Genomic DNA, 24640 nt, shown 5'->3' on the forward strand with positions numbered 1-24640 from the left:
CATTGAGAATTAATTCAATTTACAACCCACCTGTTCAGACTTTACAAAAGTCGGATCTTGAATTACTTCTCGATGGACAAACGCCTACTATTCTAGCTGGGGATTTTAACTCAAAACACCCCGCTTGGAATAGTAGGCTCACCAACAAAAACGGACGTATCCTACATGACTTTGCCAACTCTCACCCCGACATAAACATTGCAGGACCCAACATTTTTCTCTAGCATCGGACACAGACCTGACGTACTCGACATTGCACTTTTTCACAAATCATCCTGGGCATACAGTATCGAAACCATCTGCGACCTTTCCTCCGACCATAACCCCGTGTTGCTAACTCTCAACGAATTCTCTTACCCCCCCCACTGCAAAAATTAACAAAAAAACTGATTGGACCTATTTTTCACACAGAGTCGGGGAAAAAATATCCATAAATCCCCACATTAATAATCCCTCAGATTTAGATACAGCGGTTGACGAATTCGCGAAGACAATAATGTCCGCAATTGACGAGGCCTCAAAACCTCTCCCCCCACCCCCCCAAATAAATTTCAAGGAAAACCTCCCAAATTCAGTAAAAGACCTAATTAAAACAAAAAATATCTTACGCCGCCACTGGCAAAAATATCAAAATCCCACCTTGAAAACTTCTATAAACTGAATCCAAGCCCTCATCAGAAAAAAACTTCAAGAGCACGTAAATTTCACCTGGAATTTGAAAATTCAAGAGATAAATCCACAGGACGGCTCTCTGTGGAAATTATCCAAAACTCTCAAAGCCACCCCCACCCCTAACCACCCCATTCACGCCGAAAACGGTCTCGTCTTCGACGATCAAGACAAGGCAGAAGCGTTCGCTGACAGTCTTGAAAATCAATTCAGCCCCAGCTTCAAACACGCCGATCTAGATCACATTGCAAATGTCAACCGCAAAATCAATAATGTTTTAAATAATCTCCCCAATACAAACATTCATTTTACTACCCCGGCCGAGGTTATCCGCGCTATAAAAAGCCGGAAAAATAAAAAAGCCCCCGGTCCTGACGGCGTCACAAATTTCGCTCTTAAAGCCCTCCCCCAAAAAGGAATACTAGCGATAGTAAATCTCATCAACACTGCCCTCAGACTGCGCTATTTCCCGAAAAACTGGAAACACGCGCACGTCATTCTCATCCCAAGACCGGGAAAAGATCCCCTCTTCTGCGAAAATCACCGTCCAATCAGCCTTCTATCAAATATTGGTAAAATCTACGAACAGATCCTTTTGACACGGCTCCTCAAGCACATTGACGAGGTTTCAACGTTACCTGAAGAGCAACACGGCTTTAGATCAAATCACTCCACCCTCCATCAACTCCTCAGAGTCTCCGAAATTATTATCGGAGGCTTCAATACCAAGCGATCAACTGGCGCCATTTTCCTGGACATAGCCAAAGCTTTCGATAAAGTATGGATAAACGGCCTGCTTCTCAAACTCCACGAAACAGGCATCGATCCCCAACTACTCGGTGCCTTCAAATCATTTCTACGCCAACGTACTTTTCAAGTAAAATACGGTGGCGCTCTTTCAATAAAACGTTTCATGACAGCAGGGGTCCCGCAGGGCTCTCTGCTTTCTCCAATCCTCTTCAATGTCTACACTCACGACATCCCCCTCTCTGAAAACTCAAATTCTCACAAAGCTCTGTACGCAGATGACACCACAGTTATGGTTAGATACTGTTCACCCAGGATGATTACGTACCGACTACAAAAAAACATAGACTTACTCCAAGATTGGTACGATAAATGGCGTATAGACGTGAATCCCTCAAAGAGCGTGGCCGTCTTTTTCTCTCGTAGAAAAGGCAGCCGCGCCCCGCGAGAGGAAATAACGATGTACGGCCAAACTATACCATGGCAAAAATCGGCCAAATATCTTGGAGTTACACTTGACAGACGACTCACATGGACAAAACACATAAATATCACTCTACAAAAAGCTAAAAACACATCCAACGCCCTTTACCCGTTGCTACACTCAAACTCAAAAACTTCCATACAAAACAAACTACTCATCTACAAAACACAAATACGCCCCATCATGTCATACGCTTCACCCATTTGGGGCACAGGAAACACAAAACGTCTTGCCACATTCCAGAATGTCACACTTAGAAGATATACCAAAAGATATGCCCTTGGTTTGTCCGAAATAGCATTATTAATTCAGGCACGAAAATCCCCCCATTTAAAACACATGTGGTAGAATTAGCCAAATCATTCTATGCGAAACTTCCTATGCACACAAACCCGAGCATAGCATGTCTCGGGCGCTCAAGTCCCGACGACAAACCCACCTATCCATTCCCAGTCTCTATTACCTTCCCCCCTTGATGAGTGGACTTAAATAAAAAATTAATTGCAACCAGATATACAAAAAAATATAGTATAAATTTTACAAACACATTAATTTAAAATAATATATAAAAATCATAATAAAAAAAAACTTTTACAAAAAAAAAATACATATAAATAAAATTTAAAAAAAATAAATAAAAAAATACTAAAAAAAATAGTATTACAGTCCTATAAGTTGCTATAGGCAGCCCACTCATCGGGTAGAAAAAAACCATCCCCCAGGTACTTTACACCCTCAGTTCACGAGACATGGAGAAAATATTTCCCCGAAACTCGTCAATGCACAATAGATACCATGGAAAGGCAGATAGCCAGCAACCTCCACCAGCTCTACAACTCTCTCTGCTCTGCCTTCAACCTCGCTCCGACTTCTGACTCTACTCGCCTTCTCTTCTTCTGCCCCTCGCCTCACCCCGGACCTCTCTGCCTCTACAACCAGACCCGGACTCTACGACAAGGACGAGACTCAGCATCAGACCAGCTACAACGGCTACAGAGACGCCCCGCTCTACCCCCCGACGCCACTGAAGGACGACGCCTTCTGCCTCCACGGATTGGGATCACCGGCCCTATTTACAGTCTTGTGTGTCACACACTTCTGTCTGATACATAAGTGGTCCTTCGCCGCCAGATCTCTCCGTGGAAAGATGTCGCAGCCGCGCCCCCCGGACTCCGGCCTACCGCCCCCCTGGCCCCCGAGCGGACCTTCTGGCTGGCCCCTCTTTCTTATATAAATACGACGATATGAACTTTGAATCCTGCGTTTTTAAGACTAATAAACATATTTTGATGAATACAATTAAAATTAGAAATGTTTCCTATTGAAATAATGGCATTATTGTTTGATTTTAAAACCAGCCGAATTTGTTCAAATGTCATGTGCGAATTGCGGGGTGGTTCAATCGATACATAAAATTTAAAAATGGTATTACATTAATTTTTTTTTTAACTAATTTATTTTTGTAAAGGACAAGATTTAAATGCATTTATTTGCTATTTATTATTGAATCAAATAATGAATATTTTCATGTTTTTACTTAACTTAGGTATTGGTCAAAAGGCTTTCCCAGATATCCAACGTGTGATTATCGCCGTGGCTTACAGTGTGGGCTATTAACAATGAATGATTTAAAGAAGTTCCATGACGCATTCTACTCCGTCCCAGCAAAAGACAAACAAGATGCTTTTATATTGAAGTTTTGCAGAGTACGCCCACCCAAAAGGCTCCGCAATGGAATTCAGCAACCAAGTAAACCAAAATTATCCACATTTCAAGCATCCTAAATTCAGCCGGATATAAACTACCTTCATTAAGGGGCTCAAAGGAACTGAGTCTCACTACACACGCGCCAGAAGTACAAAAATTTATTTGGATTCAAGTCTTAGCATTTCTAAAATATGGAAAATGTACAATAGTCAAGTACTTGACGATTTAAAAGTGAAAGAATCTTATTTTAGGAATGTCTTCCATACAAACTTTAATATAAGTTTTTCAAGTCCTAGTACAGACGAATGCAGTACATACAATTAAAAGGGATGATCTTGTTTTCAAATTAACACTACATAAAAAACAAGCTGATTGTTTCTTTCAATACTTGAAAGATAAACCAGACGATTGTTTTCTTATGTCTTTCGACTGCCAGAAGAACTTAGTTTTACCAAAAGTCAGCGACCAGTCGGCTTATTATTCTAGACAATTGTATTGATACAATCTAGCTGTCGTGACTGACACGTCGAAAGACCATTTATCTCCAGATAATGTCTCAATATACACCTGGAATGAAAACCAAGGAAGGAAATCATCAAATGAAGTGGCTTCGATAATCTTCAATGAGCTGAAAACCAAATCATTGGTGGGCTTCAACAACATTAGGTTGGTGGCAGACGGATGTGCAGACCAAAATAAAAATTTAACTATGTTAACAATGTGTGCAAAATGGTTGCACAATGATGCTCCAGCATCAATCACCAAGGTGGAAATAATATTTCCCGTTACAGGACATTCTTTCCTCCTGGAAGACTGGGTATTCGGTCTTATTGAAAAAGATTTGAAAAAGAAGGCCACGATAATAAACATAGAAGAATACCATGACATTTTTAAAACACGTGGTTCTTTAAAAACAATTGGAAGTGACTGGAAGCCTTTTAATTGGAAGGATGAAGCAAAACTTCACATAAAAGCAACTGGACAATTGCATTTCAAAATTTCTCAATGCAAGAGATTTACACTGCGTAAAACCAATAAAAATCAGATTTTTGTAAAAGGTGAACTATCTTACAATAATAACGTTGCAGGAGAAAAATCAATTCTAAAAAAAAAAACAAAATTTTGAAGACATAAATGCAGCACCCGTAGCGATAGGAATAAAAGTGAACGAACACAAAATTATCGATGTGGACAATTTACTCTGTAAACACTTTGGTGCAGAGTGGAAGTGTATGGAAACCCTGCAGTGGTACAAAAACATAATAGACAATAATTTGACAATTAATCAACCATCAGAAGAAGAATCTCCATGTGAATGTTTTGAAAATGATATAGGCGTTGAGGAATTTCTATTTTAATGTTGTTTTCTTATTGTTATGTTATTGTTTCATTTGTAAAACTCTATTTAAAATTTTTATTTCATTTCAATGTTCAATTGTATTATTATTTATTTTATAAAAAACATCGCGTGAGAGCTGTTTTGCCTTCTGAAAGCATTACCAACTTCAGGACACTTACTTACAGACGATATGTTTATATTATTTCTTAATAGGTTACTCAGAATGAAAATTTATTGCTTTTTTTCCTATGCTCTTATTGGTTCCCTAGTAAAATATCAGAAATTATTAATGGTTATTCCCCTTTTAAGTTTCCCCAATTACCGCATTGTTTAAATTTGACCAAAGTTCGTTAAGTGAATTATACCCAAATGATGACTCAGGGGTTTCTTTTTCTAGTATAATAAAGTATTTTTATGTATGGTCTCTAATATTTGAACTCGGTTTAAATATATCTACGAGTGGCGAGCGAAACTATCTTTCAGATTATTAGAATTTTTGTTAATTTCCAACAGCTCTAAAAAATTGAGATTATGCCCTTTATTTCGTATGTGTAAAGGAGTTGGCTTACTATTACCAAGTGAGTATTTTTGTTTGTAACCATTTTGTTATTATGTTATTCGTGAAAAATATACTTGTTAAAAATGAACTTAAACAGCCTTTTATTTCATATTATGGACCTTGGACCTTTGTAAGACTTTGTTTCAAAAATGGACGCTTACAGGTTCATGTGTTTCAAAAACGGACAATTGCTGGTTTTGGTATCAAAAGCGGACATAAGCATTTTTAAATTTAAAAATAAATTAGTTAGAGTATTAAATTGTATAATTTTATTTATGGCTTGTGATTCTTTACGCTCAAGGATTATGCAGGTAAAAAAAATTCAGATATTTCATACCTACATATTCGAAACAAAAAACTCACTCTACTGCAAAATAATCGAAATGACTTATGTCCCACTTTGATACTGAGCTCCTCATATATATATACACAATTTTTGTAATAAAAAATAAAATTCAATACCCCCCATTTACATTTTCCCTCCGTTTAGGTTTTTTTTTTCAGTCCCTAAAAAAACGTAAAATAGAGGTTTTACTGTATATTGTAACTAGATATGAGCGCATCAGCAGAATGCTGTCTGCTCAGTAAATAATAATATATGTATAAGGCACGCAGACATTACCACAACAAACTTATTTCTGTAGATATATTGTAACTAGATATGAGCGCATCAGCAGAATGCTGTCTGCTCAGTAAATAATAATATATGTATAAGGCACGCAGACATTACCACAACAAACTTATTTCTGTAGATATATTGTAACTAGATATGAGCGCATCAGCAGAATGCTGTCTGCTCAGTAAATAATATGTACAAGGCACGCAGACATGACCACAACAAACTTATTTCTGTAGATATATTGTAACTAGATATGAGCGCATCAGCAGAATGCTGCCTGCTCAGTAAATAATATGTACAAGGCACGCAGACATGAACACAACAAACTTATTTCTGTAGATATATTGTAACTAGATATGAGCGCATCAGCAGAATGCTGCCTGCTCATTAAATAATATGTATAAGGCACGCAGACATGACCACAACAAACTTATTTCTGTAGATATATTGTAACTAGATATGAGCGCATCAGCAGAATGCTGCCTGCTCATTAAATAATATGTATAAGGCACGCAGACATGACCACAACAAACTTATTTCTGTAGATATATTGTAACTAGATATGAGCGCATCAGCAGAATGCTGCCTGCTCATTAAATAATATGTATAAGGCACGCAGACATGACCACAATAAACATATTTCTGTAAATATACATATTCAAAGCATACTATAATATCTAATCCAGCAGGGAGATACAACAGTGAGATTGCCATAAAACTGCGCCGCTCCAGTGCGCCAATCTCCGCCGTCCAAGTTGCTGCTTCTTGATTGTATGAGCACCACAAATGAACTACACTCAATACTGCTGTCAAACCTGCAACACCGGCCTTGTGTATGGTCTGCAGCGGGAGTAGACTGCTCGCAGCACCTCTCAGCATACACGAGGAGATGTCTTGCGCCGGCCGGGATAGGTTGAACAATATGCTCGCAAAGTAACATCTGGAATAAATCACACAATATTCAAATTATTTTTTGTTTAATCCTTTTGCAAAAAGCTGAGAACTTTATTTTACTTTGGTCTCAAACCTATAATGATGATAAAAAAATATTTCACTATTTTCTTTTTTTTTTGTAACAATACAGGGTGTATCGGCACTGACCCGACAAACTTTAACCAGCTATTCCTTAGCACATTTGGAGTAAAAAATGTTATGGGCACTTTGCTGTCCGGTAGCATTTTTTTTTCAATTAAAACCAAAAAATATTAAAATTTCCACACTACATCACTGTCATTGGCATTGCGTTTCGTGTTCAACAGCTGTTATAAGCAAGTATGTCAAAAAGCGTCTTCGCTCTTTCGCACACACTAAATAATAATAGTTAAAAATGAGACGAATGGTGCCGTGCCATTTCGTTGTGATTGTAAGTGTGCGCCAATATAGGTACACACGTGCATTATTCAACGGAATTCGAATAAAATATTGCCAGATGGGTTTTCAAACTTTGACAAAGGATAAAACAGTGGTGACATGTGGTGAAAATATTAATAATAAATTTTTTATTAAAAAAAAACGTTACCGGACAGCAAAGTGCACATAAGATTTTTTACTCCAAATATGCTAAGGAATAGCTGGTTAAAGTTTGTCGGGTACGTGCCGATACACGCTGTATAGATAATGATATTCTCACCGAGATCTATTTAGATTAACATATTATTGGGTATGTTGTGAGGCTGAGGGTATTGTGGTGGGGAAGGAGATGGGGGAGAGGAAGGAGATGGGAGAGAGGAAGGAGATGGGAGAGAGGAAGGAGATGGGGAGAGGAAGGTGGGGAAGAGGAAGGTGGGGAAGAGGAAGTTGGGGAGGAGGAAGGTGGGGAGGAGGAAGGTGGGGAAGTACCTGGCTATTCAGATCTGGTCACCAAACATGGTCAAAGACGTTTCAAGCAACGTTTCAATTCTGAAGGGTGGTATTACACCAGGGTGAAACTGAGAGTCTTCCACTCTGCAACATGCTGTAAATATACTGTATATTGTACAGCATGTTGTAAATTTATAATTTATTTACAACTAATTAATTTTAATTATTTATTTACAACTTCGGACCCATCGGAAGTTCAGAATTTAATAGCCTCAACAGAGTTCTATGCCATATCAAGAATCATGAAATTTATTCGATCATGTATCATTTGAAAGTGTAATCTTGGACAAAAAGCACCTTTTAAAGAACTTATAAATTATAATTACAATATTTAAATATTGTAATTTTAAAAACAAATGAGGCAAAAAATTACAACATTATGTGAGTCAGAAGCCTCGTTAATAAATATAAAAAAAATAAAAATACTGTATATTATTTTTAGTGAGCAAATTCTGAAATAACCCTAATTAATCAAATAAAATTTACTTGTGCGCGCAGGATTAGAAGCCGCAATCTCCAGCTTGCTAGTCGAGAACCTTACAACAACGAAGGGCGTGGTTAGAAATAAATAATTATAAATTTATCAGGCGAGTGTGAAATGACTTTAGATGCTTCCCGCAGTCTGGTTAAACACTATGTTTGAAAAAATTTAATTTTTATTGGCGGACACGATATTTTTAAATTATATAATATATTTTCGGCACGTTCCAGAGTGCAAGATACTCTCATACGGTTCTGGTGAAAGATTATCATTCAGAATAGAAACGTTGCTAGAAATGGCTTTAGACACGCTTGCTTCACCAAGTTCTTACTAGTCAGGCACTTCACCCAACCTTTCTTTTCAAATGGGGATACCATAGTTCCACTGGTTCCGGACAGTGGAGAAGCTGAGTCTGAGCTGAGTCTTGTGCTGTATTGGTATTAAAATAATAATATTTTGACAGCACTAAATATAATTCAAATTTAATAGTCTGATTATGTCTAATAGGGATCGAAATGACAATGTCCTCCCTCCTTCGACATGCGTCTCCTCAAGATCGAGGTTGACTCCTGTTAAATTATAATAAATAATTATACACAAGGAGTGTGTGGCAATCCATTTCTCTGCCTACCCCAGTTAGTTAGTGTAGCTTCCAAACAACTCTGTCTTGGCACACACTCCTTGCCTCATTCACATTCATACACTGTGTCATACATACTCTTTTATTATTCTAAAAAAACAAATAAATATTAGCAAAAACTGTATACCTTTCTTCACCTCTCAGACAAAGACTTTTATCTACTATGTGTTCCTTTGAGAACTGTCAAAACGTGATAATTTTTGTGTTATTTACGAGTTTTGCTAAAAGCTTCATAACTCACGTTTTGGGAAACGTAGCCTCATTATAAAAAATGTTTTGAAAAGATTATGAAATCCACTATCGCATTGTGTTATAATACGTAAATATTTGAGTTTCTAAATATACATTTTATGAAAACGTCAAAAATATATAAAAATCGCTTACAATTATTTCAAAGCTTTGAAAAATGTACTTTTTTCTGAGTATCATAAAGAAATAACACTTTATATATTGAAGAAATATAATTAAAAACTATTAGTCACCTCAAAATATTAACCGTCCAAACTAAAATATTTTTAATAAATTATTTAGAAACGCAATAAATTATGAACGAACAAGATTGTTTTGTTCTGTTTAATGTGGATGACTTTATATTAAAACACTGATTGTATTTTATGAGATAGACTTTTATTCTTGTGACGGTTATACAGAGGGCTTGTTAGCATGACCACAGACGACAACACAATGTGTTACAATCACGTCTAGCACTAGTGATGTGCGACACCAATAGTGATGTTACATCCCCTTTCTTTATTTATAAAAACAATAAAAATTCAAATACATTGATATTAGACATTATGCTTACATACAATACAATAAAATCTTAAATACACTGACATTATACCTATCGGGTTGTTTGACCACTCTACCATATCTGGTGATGTAAGGGTTGTTCATATTATTATTTTCTCCCACCTGTCCCTCATCTCCAGCTTCTGCCTCTTCAAGTGCCGGATCAGATCGCATGGACAGATGGTCATTATTAACATTTGTATTATATCTCATTTTTAAGTGAATTCTATTTCGTCTGTACGTGTTACCATAATAATCTTCAACAATATAAGACCTGTTACATTTTAATTTTTCCTTGACCACAGCTGGTAACCAATTACTTTTAGGGTTTTTCTTAAAATACACATAATCTCCTGTTTTAAATATAGACATAGGTTTTGCATTGACATTATAATATTTAGAATTTTTTGAATTATTTTTTTCAACGCAGTTTTTGTAATCTGAGAATCTTACAACCTTTGGTTTTAATTTAATTTGAGTTAAAGGAATATTCATTCTTAAAGTTCTAGACATTAATAATTGAGCAGGTGACGGTAAATTGGTTTTAGGTGTGTTTCTATAATGTAATAGAGCTATATAAGGATCTGTATTTGTTTCTTTTGACTTTTTTAGAATATTTTTTATAATTTTAACAGAACTTTCTGCCTGACCATTAGATTGAGAATGATATGGACTAGTAACTACATGTTCTATATCCCAATCATATAAAAATGATTTGAATTCAATAGCTTGAAAAGGCGGACCTCCATCAGAGACTAAAGACATTGGTATACCATGACGTGCAAAAATAGATTTTAAGTGAATTATGACATTTTTTGCAGTAGAATTATTATTTAGGAAAGCAGTTTCAATAAACTTTGAATAGTAATCTGTTACAATGAGGTACGTTTGATTATCAAAATACATTAAATCAATACCTACTTGTTGCCATGGAAACTTATTAATTTCATAATTTATCAGTGGTTCCTTCTGATTAGAAACTTTAAATTTATTACATATTTGACATTGCTCAATTAAATTTTTTATATCTACAGTGATACTAGGCCAATATAAAGTATCTCTAGCTAATCTTAGACATTTGTTTATTCCTTGATGTCCTTCATGTATTTTGTTTAACATTTCTTTTCTCATAGTTTGAGGTACTAGCAATTTATTACCCTTAAATATTAAGTCATTAATGACATGAATTTCGTCTTGAATATTATAATAACATTTTAAATCATAAGATTGAAGAGCTAACATCATACGTTGCAATCTAGCTGGTACATCATGTAAAGGTTTTTTAAATAAATAGACTAAAGGTTTGTGATCAGTTTGTACTGTCACTTTGTTACCATAAATATACTGATGAAACTTATTACAACCAAATTGTATGGCAAATAATTCTTTTTCAATTTGAGCATAATTTTCCTGCGACTGTGTCATTGTTTTTGAACTATATGCAATTGGACGGTTATTTTGCATAATAACTGCACCTATAGCTGATTTTGATGCATCGACTGATAAAGTTAGTGGTATTTTTGGATCATAATGACTTAAAACTGTTGCATTTGAAATAGCCTCTTTCAAAATTTTAAAACATTTTTCACAATTTTCATCCCATGACCATATAACATTATTTTTTAATAAATTTCTCAAAATTTGTGACTTATTTGATAAGTTTTCAATGAATGGACCCAAATAATTTACCATTCCCAAAAATCTTTGTAAATCTTTGACATTTTTAGGAGACGGCAACTCTAAAATAGCTTTGACTTTCTCTTTGTCAACTTTTACTCCTTCCTTACTAAAAATATAACCTAGGAAACATACTTCCTTGACTAAAAATTTACATTTCGACTTATTTAATTTTAAGTTGACTTCTCTAGCCCTTTCCAAGACATTTCTTAACCTAAAATTATGAATTTCTTCTGTTTCTCCATAAATTAAAAAATCGTCGACAAAAATTAATATACCTTCCAGATCTCCAAACAAATCTACCATAATCCTATAAAAAATTTCCGTTGCTGCGTTTATTCCAAACGGTAGTCTTAAATACCTGTACCTTCCAAATGGAGTTTGAAAAGTACATAAATCACTACTTTCTTCATCTAACTTCAATGACCAAAATCCAGAATAAGCATCTAGATGTGAAAAATATGCAGCACCTATAAGTTTTGATCTAATTTCATCGATGTTTTTTAATGGAAAATATTCTCTCATTATGCAGTTATTTAATTTTCTAGGATCAAGACAAATTCTTAATTTACCTGACTCCTTGACAGTTATGACAACAGAATTTACCCAAGAAGTAGGTTTAGTGACCTTTTCAATGACCTTCATCTTGTCCATGCGATCTAATTCCTCACGAAGTCTGTTTTGTAAGGCAAATGGGACTTTCCTCGGAGGATCAACGCACGGAACGGCATCTTGACGAAGTTTGAGATGAACGACAGGTGGTAAACATCCGAGACCCTGAAAAATGTCATTATATTCAGTAAATAGGGTGTTATGATCATATTGAACATTAAATATTCTTTTTATAATTCCAAATTTCTGAATAGTTGGAAGACCTAAGACTGATTGACATTCTATATTTGTGACAAAAAATATTATATTACTTATGACATTTCCATTGATTTGACATACAATATCACAATGACCAATAATAGGTATTTTATTACCTCCAAATCCTGACACTTTTGTAAAAACTTTTTGTAAAATTGTATTACATAAATTTAACTTTTTAAAGTTTGTCAATGACATTACATTTATATCAGCTCCTGTATCTAAGATACAGTCTAATGTTTTATTATTAATTATTATATCTATGTGTCATGCTTGACTTGAATAATTGTTATTATTAATATTTCTGATTGTTGCAATAAAATGACCCTCAGTGAAATTAGCACTGTCATCATTGGGTTTTGATGACTCTAAGTTTAAATTTCTGACTTTATTGTGACAATTATTTTTAAAACAATATTTAGCAAAATGACCAAAAGAATTACATGACCTGCATTTGACATTGACTGCTGGGCACTTGTAGCGATGATGCTGACCACATCTTCCACATGGATTGATATGACCACTTGACCTTGGCTGTGATGATGATGATGGTGACCCATGACGACTTGAAGATCCATACTGACTTGATCTTGACTGTGATGATGAGAATGACGGTGAACCATGACGACTTGAAGATCCATACTGACTTGATCTTCTTGAAGTTGACCCTCTTAGACTTGACTGACATGATGCTCTCGACTGTCTTGAAGTATTTTTATTATGACTGATTTGAAGAATATTTTCTGTGTGTGTTTGTTGGTTAATTTTCTCTGCATTGCTTTGTGACATTAAGATGGTTTTTGCAATTTCAATCGTTTTTTGTAATGACAATGTAGAATCTTGTAATAAGCGTTGACGGATATGATTTAAATTTGCACACATATTTGCAATAAATATGTCTCTTACCAGAGATTCTCTTAAATTTCCAAATTCACAATCCAAACTTAAATTTTCCAAGTCCAATAGAAAATTATTGATGTCTTCTGAATTATTTTGTTTTCGTGTAAAAAATGAATTTCTTATCATTGTTAAGTTTTTGTGAGGCGCAAAATATTCATCAAACTTTTTCTTGACTTGTCGTAGCGTGCTTGATTCCATATTCATGTTAAATGATTTGAAAATTTCCATACCTTTGGAGCCAATTGAATGAAGTAGAATTGCAATTTTTCTTTGTTCTGTAGCTTCTTCCAAACCTGACGCCACCAGGTATATTTCGTAGTCTTGCCACCAATTTTTCCATTTTGAATCATTATTTATATTATTTGACAACACTTGCAGATTTGACAGGGCATGAAAATCATGTTGTATGTGTGACTTTTGCGCGTCCTTCGCCATTTTGAATTATACTTAATATTTTTCAATTTATATTATTAACATCCAACTTCCAGTATTATTATATTATTACTATTGACACCACTTCTGACACCATGTTTTGTTCTGTTTAATGTGGATGACTTTATATTAAAACACTGATTGTATTTTATGAGATAGACTTTTATTCTTGTGACGGTTATACAGAGAGCTTGTTAGCATGACCACAGACGGCAATACAATGTGTTACAATCACGTTTAGTACTAGTGATGTGCGACACCAATAGTGATGTTACAAAGATGACAGATTCAATCAGCTTAGATAATGCAACTCTACGTTACATAGATATTCTTGAATACAGACGCGTAGCGTTATTCATTATCGATACTCTGTTTTTTAAATCATGGCAATCCGGATACTAGTGATGGAAATAAATCGATTTTTGTAAAATCTCGCGCGTTTACGTGAAAAGACGTTCTAATGTCTTGACCGCTATTATCATATTTACGTCTTTTGACGTTCTAATGTTCTGAGTGGTTAAGTAATGTATTTATGAAATATTTTCAACTAACCGCTAGTGTGTTCAGTCTGTCTAGTCTGTTTTAAAATCTATGTACGCTCTTCGTTGAACTCCCTTTTCACTATCCCGAAACCAAGTGGGGGAGTAGGTTAATCTCAAGTGACCTACCAGGTAAGTATTGTACTGTATATTATCTCCATCAATAGTTAAGTAATAACATAGATCATTGTATAAATGTATTATATATTTGTACAGCGCCCTTGAGGTGATTTTGCACAAAAACGGCGCTATACAAATCATCCAAATATATTATTATTATTATAGAAGCAGCGGTGAATCAAGAGCTGACCAGAGGCAATTGGACGGCTAAGAATCAGTAATAGTAAGCAGAGGACTGAATGGTGATATTACAATGCAAGTCGCCTGTATACTGTCAGATTCATTTATTTACAAATCACCGAAAGCTGGACGGTCAGGCAGCGTCCCGCACAAGTTGGTTTGTTCCCTTTTCCCTGACTGGCTGGTCTATTAATTTGAATGTTTATGGTAGAGACTTATAATTGGACCATGTTATACAGAAACCACCCAACCCATACATTGGCAAGCGGATATTATCACATTGTCATAATGTTTACGGATTTAAAAACAATATTACATCACTACAATAAAAAATGGAGAGGTAAGATTATGTAATATTCCAATTTACAATAAAGAAACATTATTTATTGTGTCATATGCAAAATCTCAACTATTTGGTGAATAAGGTTACATTTGTTTTAGATCTTTCGTTGAATGGTTACAGCGAATTTGTTTTTTTTTCTAGTTCAAAGTCAAACACATCAACCAAACTACATACTTGGACTTTCTCTTCAATAATTTTTTTTAATGAATTAATGATGTGGGTTTCATTAAAAAGTCGAATTAATGCTGTGATAAATGAAGTAAATAAATTAACTCACTGTTTTTTATGAACTATCAATGGTTCGGACTCGTCCCTGGTCGTCTTGGGACACTACGATGAGGCATGCTCCACTAGGCATTTCACACACCTCAATGTGTGCGCGCAGTTACAGGATCCGTTGCCGAACCCTTGGCAACGGTAACGATGGGTCCCGTGCTGCGTGTGGTTGCTCCTGTGCTTATGTATGCGGATCCTGCATAGCTATTTTACTGTTGCATGCAGCTGGCCCATGTCGACATCTCGAAATTATATATGGTGGTATTCTGCCGATTGCGTTGCCATCACGACCTTGATAACGGAGAAGCCTTGAGTCTCCAGATCTTCCGACGATGTGGGCTGTCCCTTGACGACTGCCTTCTTCTTTCTCGGTGTCTGTTGTAAAGGCATGGAAGCTCCTGGCTTCCGCGCCAGGTCGTTGGTTAGGGCGCGGTAGTCTTCCATGGTTCTGCCGTGATTGTACCAGAAGGTGAAGAGGTAATCTGCGCATGCATCATGTTCTCCATGGTCGTCACTACTGGGGAACTTAGTCCTTTTTTGCCGCGCTTGTACCTACGGAGGAAAAAAATTTGAATTTGTGTTATTGGTGCGCTTTGCTTGTGATGCCAGTTGCTCTGGAAAGGCTGGGGTTCTTGGTGACAAGGGCCTCTTGATGGACGGCCTCGTCTGAGGGGGTGTGGTAAGCCGACGCTGGGTCCGGTGGGACGAGGGCCAGCTATCGGCTGGGGCGTCAAGCATCAGTGGGGGAATGGGGATCGCCCGGTTGGTCCTTAGGTTTGCGGGCTGCGGGTCTTCTGCTGTCTAGGCTCCGTCTCACTACTGCGATACACTTTTTCCCAGATAAAATACATATAATATAGAATCTTGCAATCACATAATATAAAAATTGCAGCTAAAATAATTAAGAAATTTCCATTAAGAAAATGAAGATAATATTGGTAATTAAATATGACCAAAGGGAATAGGGTCGGATTAGCTCAGTGGTCAGAGCGGCGCCCCGGAAAGTCTGTGGTCCTGGGTTCAATTCCTAGATGCGACTGAATCTTTATCTGTTACACATTTTTTATTTGAGCGTTGTTAATATTATCTTCAATGATTTATAAAACAAATATATTTTCAAGTTACAAAATGACAAGAATAATATTAAGATATGTTATTTCCTTTCCAAGGATATAAAATATATTTTAGTAAACTAGAAGCAGTTTATAAGGTTCAAAATATCATAAAATCCAGGAAAGTGCGATTGAGCTGCTAACTTATCCGCAGTGGATAAACCGGACTTCTAGCGGTTAATTAATTATTTATTTATAGAGCGTAAACGGTTTACATATAGTTCCCGTGAGCACATTTGCCATAGGCCCATTGTGCCTTCACCCGGTCCCTTTTATAAAGTTCACCAGGGTTGTCATTGGATATGTCTTCTGGTTCCACAAAGTGTATTCCCATCTTTCCTCTTTTCTTCCTCGTTTTGACATGAAATAATCATGCGAAAACTGTATTACTACTAACTGTCTTTATAACATTTTGTAATTTCTTACGTTTATTTTTCCTATTTGGGTGAAATGCAGATTACGCCAAACTCTGGGAATTGAATAAAAATGCACTTTCTAGATGAGAAAAGTGTGTAGAAACTCATTAAAAAAAGAATTAAGGCGCGGAAGAATAAATTGAGGGAGATACAGCCGATCAAAGTTTAATAAAATTGCACTTCGCGATCTGAGGGTAAAATTCGGAGTCACTTGAATAATCGAAATTGAACTTGATTTAGACTAATTTGGGGCTGGGGAATCCGAATCTGTAAGAATTAGGCGGGGGTCGGCACTATTAACTGAATTATAGGGTTTTGAAATTTCGTACGCGATACATAGAAACCATGTTTTATTTATCAACAATCAACTATGACTTAAGAAAATCAATAACTATTTTAATTTCAGTAGTGCCAACCAAAAAAAGAAAAGTGTTGCCATATAATAATAATATTTTTTTACAAAATAGGTTAGGTTTTTAGTTTGGGTTAGAGTAAGCAGAAGAACATGGGAAAAAGGTATTAGAATTAAATCACAAACCAGTCTATACAAACCTAGCGTAGCCCACAAACTACTTGAAAACTGTGATATAACTCTAAAGGGGACGCGAGCAGGCGTTATTAAAGGGGCAATTTTGTGTAACAGGAAATAACATGGAAAAAAGGTATTAGTATTAAATCACAAACCGTCTATACAAACCTAGCGTAGCCCACAAACTACTTGAAAACTGGGATAAAACTCTAAAGGGGACGCGAGTGGGCGTTATTAAAGAGTCATTTTTTTGTTATAGAAAATCACAGTTCGGTTAGGTTATATATAATATATACATAAATTAAGTATTTACAAGATTTTAAATAATAAACTACCAATCTGGCAAATGATATTTAATTTTCAGAATTTTCCATGCATTGATATTATTATATGGCAACACTTTTTATTTTTTGGTTGGCACTACTGAAATTTCAAAAGTATTAAAAAGTTATTAATTTGATTTTCTTAACAGTGACAAAATATGGCGGCGGACTGTCCGAATATGGTCATAATATCAGATCGCGAAGTGCAATTTTATTAAGCTTTGATCGGCTGTATCTCCCTCAATTTATTCTTCCGCGCCTTAATTCTTTTTTTAATGAGTTTCTACACACTTTTCTCATCTAGAAAGTGCATTTTTATTCAATTCCCAGAGTTTGGCGTGATCTGCATTCCTCCCTTATATTTCTTTGTCATTTATAAATATATTGTGTAGGTACAAATACTAAATCAATAATTAAACTTAATGGAACTTTATTGGTGGAGAACATATGAATAATTACTGTTTAGGCCTAAATGTAGAACTGTTTGTTTCCTAAATAAAAAATCTCTATAATACTAAAATAAAGTTAGGGCGCTTGGTTATTATAAACTAGGCAAACGAATTTTAATAGGGTTTTGACTATCATTTAGAGAATTTCTTCAAGGTTTATAAATACATATATTACACATGCATATTATATTTGTAGAAAGAGAGAAGTTGAGCTATGCCGGGTAAACATCATCTAGCTTTGATAGTAAATAGATTAACTCACTGTTATTATGATTTCTCGTAGGCACTGTAGCAATATTTCTTTCTTTATTTGTTCAAGGGCCTATGTACCTGTGAAACATACGAAATTATTAACAAAAAATGTCCACATACATATTAGCAATCTACCTAACTACCTACCCACATTGTGTGAGACAGTTGGTGCAGAATATTGATTCAATTGAGATACTTGACGGCGTAGAGTGAATCAAATAAATTTTAGATGTTATTTTGATATAATATCGGCTTTGTACAACTGCAAACACAATATGAAGCTTCCTCCTGCTTCGCCAAATCAACATCGGAGATCGCGTCGGGAATAACAGGCATAATTGAAAGAAAGAAGGAGTTAAAATTAAATTAAAACAATGCTATTATTATTGACAAAATTGACGGCATTATGCAAATGGAGTACATTTTAGATGTTGTTTTGGAGTATAATAACGGCTTTGCAGTCGCGCAAATGATAAATAAATAACCTACCTACATTGAGTTACAATTCAACACAACGCTTCATCCTATTTTGCCAAATCAACAATGTCGGGAATGGCAGGCACGATAGAAGGAATAACATTGGTGAACTCTGGCTCTAGGCGTCGCTGGCGGAGAATCTTTGTAGATGTTTAACTCATTTCTAAGTTGGTTTTAATGTTAGATTGTTAAAATGAACACAAGAGTTTGTAAAATAATAACTGACCTGTAGAGCTGATTCTGCGACTTGAGATCATCTTGAGATCTTGAGAATACAATCAGGCGACAATCGCTAACGTCAACAATCAACATATGGTTAATGGCGCCAAAAAAAGCCGTTAAAGTTAAATGTTGCCAGCGGAAGAAATATGCCAAAAATAATATTTTTTCCGCTCCTTGATCGAAGCTATTGCTCTTCTACACTTCAAGAAGTTATTATTCGGTTTCTGACCGCAGCTTTTACTCTTGTTCACCATCGATAATATTTCTATCACAAGGTTGCTCGGTTTCGCCCACGTTCAAATCAATTATTCCAGACAAGAATAATAGCTCGAGCCAGAAAGCTGGCGTTAAAAGTAATTTGCAGGGCGCTGTTGTAATCCGGCCTTGTGACATATTCCCTGGCCTGCGCCCCCCATGCGCCTAAGCCTTGCGACATCTAAGCTGGTCGCCTTGGCCCTGCGACATCTTCGCTGCATCTCCCGCGCAGCGAGCCCATCCGCACTCGCATTATCTGCCGACCAGGCCAATCATACCTTTGGCTCTCTTACTTCACACTGGAGTCCCAGGAAGACTCGACGTCTTCTCCGGTGCTGAACACCATCTACAAGTCCGGTCTCCACCAACGCCATAAATATACCACTCTCTAGATCGATATCTTCGGGCTTTTTGTATGTAACGGAATTATACAGTACTTAACCACAGATATACAAGCAGCATACAAACAGTACCTACCGTGCGGAGCAGAGCAGTAGACAAGGTAGAGGAAACTCAAGGCCATTTAAAAAAAGATGCGACCATAGACAACATAATTGCTCTCGGCCTACCCTATTCATTCACTAGCCCAAAAAACTATTATAAAAATAAAAATGTCCTTGAAGCAGAAAAATGTCGAAATGTTTTCCAAGGGCAAGGTTCATCTGACTAAGAAAATAAACATTTACAGTGCATTTCCTCAAGATGAAACTTGTTAATCTGAGAAGAAGAAACCCAAAATGACAAGAAATTTGCAAACACACTGAAGAAAATTTCCAAAACATGATTGTCCGACAGTACGACGAAGAATTCCGACATTTTTCAGCCTCATGAACTCATGGTTACATATGTTTAAAAATCTTTAATTTCACCAAAACAATAAGATAATACAGGATAACACTAATCAATAACATGAATAAGTTTATCGATATAATAAATAACATTTATACATTGTGGAGGAAGACATATGCCAAGTATGAAGCATTGTTCAAAAAACCGAAACTAAAAACTGTCAATTCACTTTAAACTTGAACTTACGTAGGTAGGTTGAATATATGTTTGTAACTCGCTAACACTATACTGGCTTATATTGTATTTTTATCACGAACAACTTTAATACGCAATATTTTCGACGGAAATGATAGTATTTCGGCAGCAAATGACAACCCGCGTGTATAAATAAACAATAAACCACACTCATTTTGTTTGTATGATTTGAAACAGTCAAACGGCAAAATTCCGTCATCTCCGAGTCATTATGGTAGAGAGCGAGAGATCAAACCAATCCTTCTTTTCTCACCAATGAGATCTGAGCTTTTAGCCATATTATTCGTTTTCTATAAGAATTTTGAGGTGGGCGTGGCGGTTTCAAATGAGTTTCAAGTCCAAAGCTTAGTTAAATGCCCCTGACCAACGCGGTGTCGAGCCACCGACTTCATCGCATTGGCCATTCCACTCGCTTCATCTGGTGTTGACCGTCAACCTGGGGAATTTGCCGCTGGCTATATCCACTGACTCGGTGTCGATCTTCGGCTCGAGGAATTCACCGTCGATTAGATCCACCAACCTTGTGAGCATAACCTTTTTCATTTTTCTGCATCCCAATTTTTTTAACAAAAACTAAATTACATTGGAACCTCTCATAACGCGACTAATTCGTTCCAGAATCTTACTTGTAATGTGAAACACTCGTTAAGCAAAACAATTTTTCCCATATAAATAAATGTAAAATACTGTAATGCGTTCAAAAAATTATTCACAATTATTGTTACCAAAAAAATATTATTTTTAACATTTATTAAAATAAAATTACATACTTATAAATTGTTTAGGAGCGTAACAACATGGAATTCGATTTCATTATTCCAATTCCATTATTACAATTTTATTATTCTTGAATTTATGACAAATAATTGTTTATTTTTACTAGAAAGCCGTCTAGAGACATTTGTTTTTGCCGGCGCTTCAAAATTTGGCGAAAACGAGACACAGCATTATCATTGAATAAATTTGTAGAACGTATAGCCACCTCGTTATTAGAGTGATGCTTCTCAATGTACGATGCTACAGTTTCCCATTTCTCATATTGCCCCAGTAAAAAGTTGCTCTACAACTTCCTCCTCCTCCACTAAAAAACTCTCCTCCATAAGTTCTTGTTGTGAAACGCAATGCAACTCCATGAGCTCTTCGGTGGTCAGCTCTTGACAGTTCTCTTCCACAAGCACATCAATACCGTTGTTGACCACCTCCAGTCCAATGGTATTGGACAAATACAACATCTCGTTAACTGTAAACAACGCTCTTTGGCCAAAGCTTCTTCCAAGCAGAAGTGAGGGTCCTCTTGGTAATCCCTTCCCACGCCTTGTCAATCATCTTTAGGCAAGCGACGATGCGAAAGTGATCTTTTCAAAACTCTCTGAGAGTGAGACTCGTGCCTTCAGTCACCTCAAAACAAAGCTCGAAGAAATAACCTGCTGGTCCATAGACTGGAGTAAAAGAGTGGTGTTGCATCTATCTTCGTAATTTTATCCTTGATCTTGAAGATAGTTCAAATCGTTGATGTAGACCGATTGAATGTGCTCGCTAGATCAGCCACGCTCACACCTCGTTCTCGCTTTTTAATGATTATACGTTTTATTTCTACACTTACTTTGATTCTCTTATGGCTGTCTTCTTTTGGTTTTTTTCTTATGAAAAAAATTACAGATAATGTCTGAACACAAGTTTAGAAAAATGTGTGATCACATGAGACACTAACATGCTAGCGGAACGAGTGCTAACCAGAGATTGCCAGAGACTGACGCTCTAGCGCGGAAGTCCCAGCTCACAATGAAGATAGTCCAGTCAAGATGTACATCCGTGCTTGCAAAAGGTCCAGTCATTCTGATTTTTTTATATGTTGTTAGGACCTAAACCAGTATTAAAAAAAAAATTTTGCAACTTCGAAAGTGCTGTGCGAGCGGCGGTGGACCTAAAAAACTAGGAAATTTTCGGATTTTTTTCAGTTTTTGCTCAATATCTCAGTAAAGGAAGGGTCTTACCGGTGTAATCGTTATAAATACTTTTAAAGTAGACTAAATTTTCTATAATTTGAGACCAAAGCAAGCTATATAAAGCCATTAATTTTCAAGATACAGTTCTTCAAAAATAGGCAATTTTTTCCAAAAAGTGAAATTTTTTCGAAATGGTCTCTTATTTTGTAAAATAATTTCTAAAATTCGCATCTCACGTCAAATATTGTTTGAAATAAAGTTGTTGTAAATTTAATTAGCTTTCATTTGAAACTAGATTAATATCTGTAGACTAAACGGTTCTCTCAAAAATGGCAGATAACCAAAAACAGTCATAAGTGGGTTTTGGGTGAAAACTGTTCTCGCGTCTTTTTATGGTTTTATTGTGCTGTGAAGTAAATCCATTAATCATCATGGGTTTATCCTAGGGTTATAATATAATTACGAATTACGACTATTTCAAATTTCAAGTACCCATTAGTACCTATACCCATGGGTACCCATATGAATGGGCACGCATATTCACTAGCTGTTCGAGCCCACATTTTGGCAAACCTCACACTGGCCAGCATTGTTTTTTATGAGGTTGACATAACTCCTGAGGAGCGAGACGAGACTCAAAAATTGCTGCGAGACACTGAAAGGTCTCTCACTATATCAGCAGAAGAAATTGATACCTACCAAATACTAAAGGCAAAATTTAAAAGTGCCTTGGAGAAAATTAAAGCGAATGGTCCAACATCACAGTTGTGCAATACTTTCGTATGACCACTTTGATAAAACTATTGATCCAGGCAGAGCGTGCTGGTGATTGGAACCTTCATTTTTACACTGTCCACAAGATGCTCCCTTTTTTTCACGCAGCTAGACATTTTTTGTATGCTAAGAGCGCGCACCTCTACCTGCAGGATATGATGGATCTACAAGATCGGATGGATAAAAGCGAATACGACATGTTTACAAAAGGATCCTTCACCATTTGCCGGTCTGACAAGTTTTGGTCTGGGTTGTGGTCAGACCTAACAATTGAGCAGAAGCTGATGCGATCCATGAAAACCTACGGTGGGTTGACCCAAGGAAGAGGAATCTCCGAAAGTGTTCTGGCAAGGTGGACAACAGGAATGGTGTTTATGTTGAACATTTGTGAAGAACTGGAAAGTTTTTGCAGCTTATCATGTCATACTGGAGAGCAGCATGTAGACATGAGATCTTCTCAAATCATCCGAGATAATAGTGATGTGGAAAAACTAAAAAACTGGTTTGCTCTCCACCCTCCATTTCCCAAAACTGACAGTTTAATTTCTATCAGTGGTGGTTTACTGGCAGGTCCTGAAATTAATTGCCACACAGCCCAGAGAGTTGGAACGGAAGGAGTAATGAAAATTGTGGGGAAAATGTACGACAAGGTAGTAATAAAACGGAAAAATAAAGTTACCATGCTGGCATCGATCACCTCAACCGTTAAACTGCCGGACAAAAACAGAAGAGTGGCTGTGGATCCGCTCACAATTTTTCAGCGAGTGTGTATTGCAAAGAAATCTGAACAGGATTTACAGGATGACTTCAAGTATGAGTTGGCCCCGTTCCCGATGTCTCTGTTCAATGAACAAGGGATACGCAAGGGCACAAAATCTACTTTGTACTCTGCCTTCACTCCTCTTTCCAGCCACACGCCGATAGATGCCAGCACTCACGTCATTTTGGATGTTGGCTACCTCTTGCACAAGGTTGTGTGGCAGAGGAAAAGCACGGTTCGAGCACTTTTGGCGCGTTATATCACCTACGTCCGAAACCACTTTGGGAAGAACGTCTCCATCGTTTTTGACGGCTACCCCGAAGATGCTACCAAAAAAAACAACAAAACAGCGGAACGACTCCGGCGCTACGCAGCTCATTCCAGCTACTAATTGACTTTCGATGAATCCACAGTGATTCAAATTGCTCAAGAGCATATTTGGGGAATGAAAACAATAAGAAACGCCTTATAACTCTTCTCTGTGACGCCTTTCAGAAGGAGGGAGTAGAAGTGGCTGTTGCCGAAGAAGATGCTGATCGAGAGATCGTCATGATGGCGTTATCAAAAAGAGCAGATGCCGATCGGGTCGTCATAGTGGGAGAAGATGTCGACCTGCTCGTTCTTCTCAATGGTTTAGGCGCTGAAGAGACAAACGTCTATCTTCAGAAGAGCACGAAGGGTGAAACTGGTTGCTGTCACTACTCTACGACCTCCTACAACAACCAGGACTCCCGACAATTACCAGGAACGGTACTATTTACCCACGCGTTTGCCGGGTGCGATACCACCTCAGCACCGTTTGGCCAAGGAAAGACCAAAATCAGTACACTTCTGAGCAAGATTGAAC

At 36.6% G+C, this 24640-nt stretch overlaps 1 long non-coding RNA gene across 1 annotated transcript; it reads right to left on the minus strand.

The window, feature by feature from the left end:
* Positions 1 to 6784: 6784 nt before the first annotated feature.
* On the minus strand, positions 6785 to 19089 carry LOC149410360 (uncharacterized). The gene is made up of 4 exons (XR_016305055.1): positions 19019 to 19089; positions 18326 to 18393; positions 15236 to 15786; positions 6785 to 7064 (listed from the first exon to the last, which is right to left on the minus strand). It is a non-coding gene; the product is annotated as an uncharacterized LOC149410360 (long non-coding RNA).
* Between the last annotated feature and the right edge of the window lie 5551 nt (positions 19090 to 24640).

The sequence above is a fragment of the Hesperophylax consimilis genome, chromosome 28, assembly GCF_061612785.1.
Source record: "Hesperophylax consimilis isolate HC1 chromosome 28, BYU_Hcon_1.0, whole genome shotgun sequence".
NCBI lineage: Eukaryota > Metazoa > Arthropoda > Insecta > Trichoptera > Limnephilidae > Hesperophylax > Hesperophylax consimilis.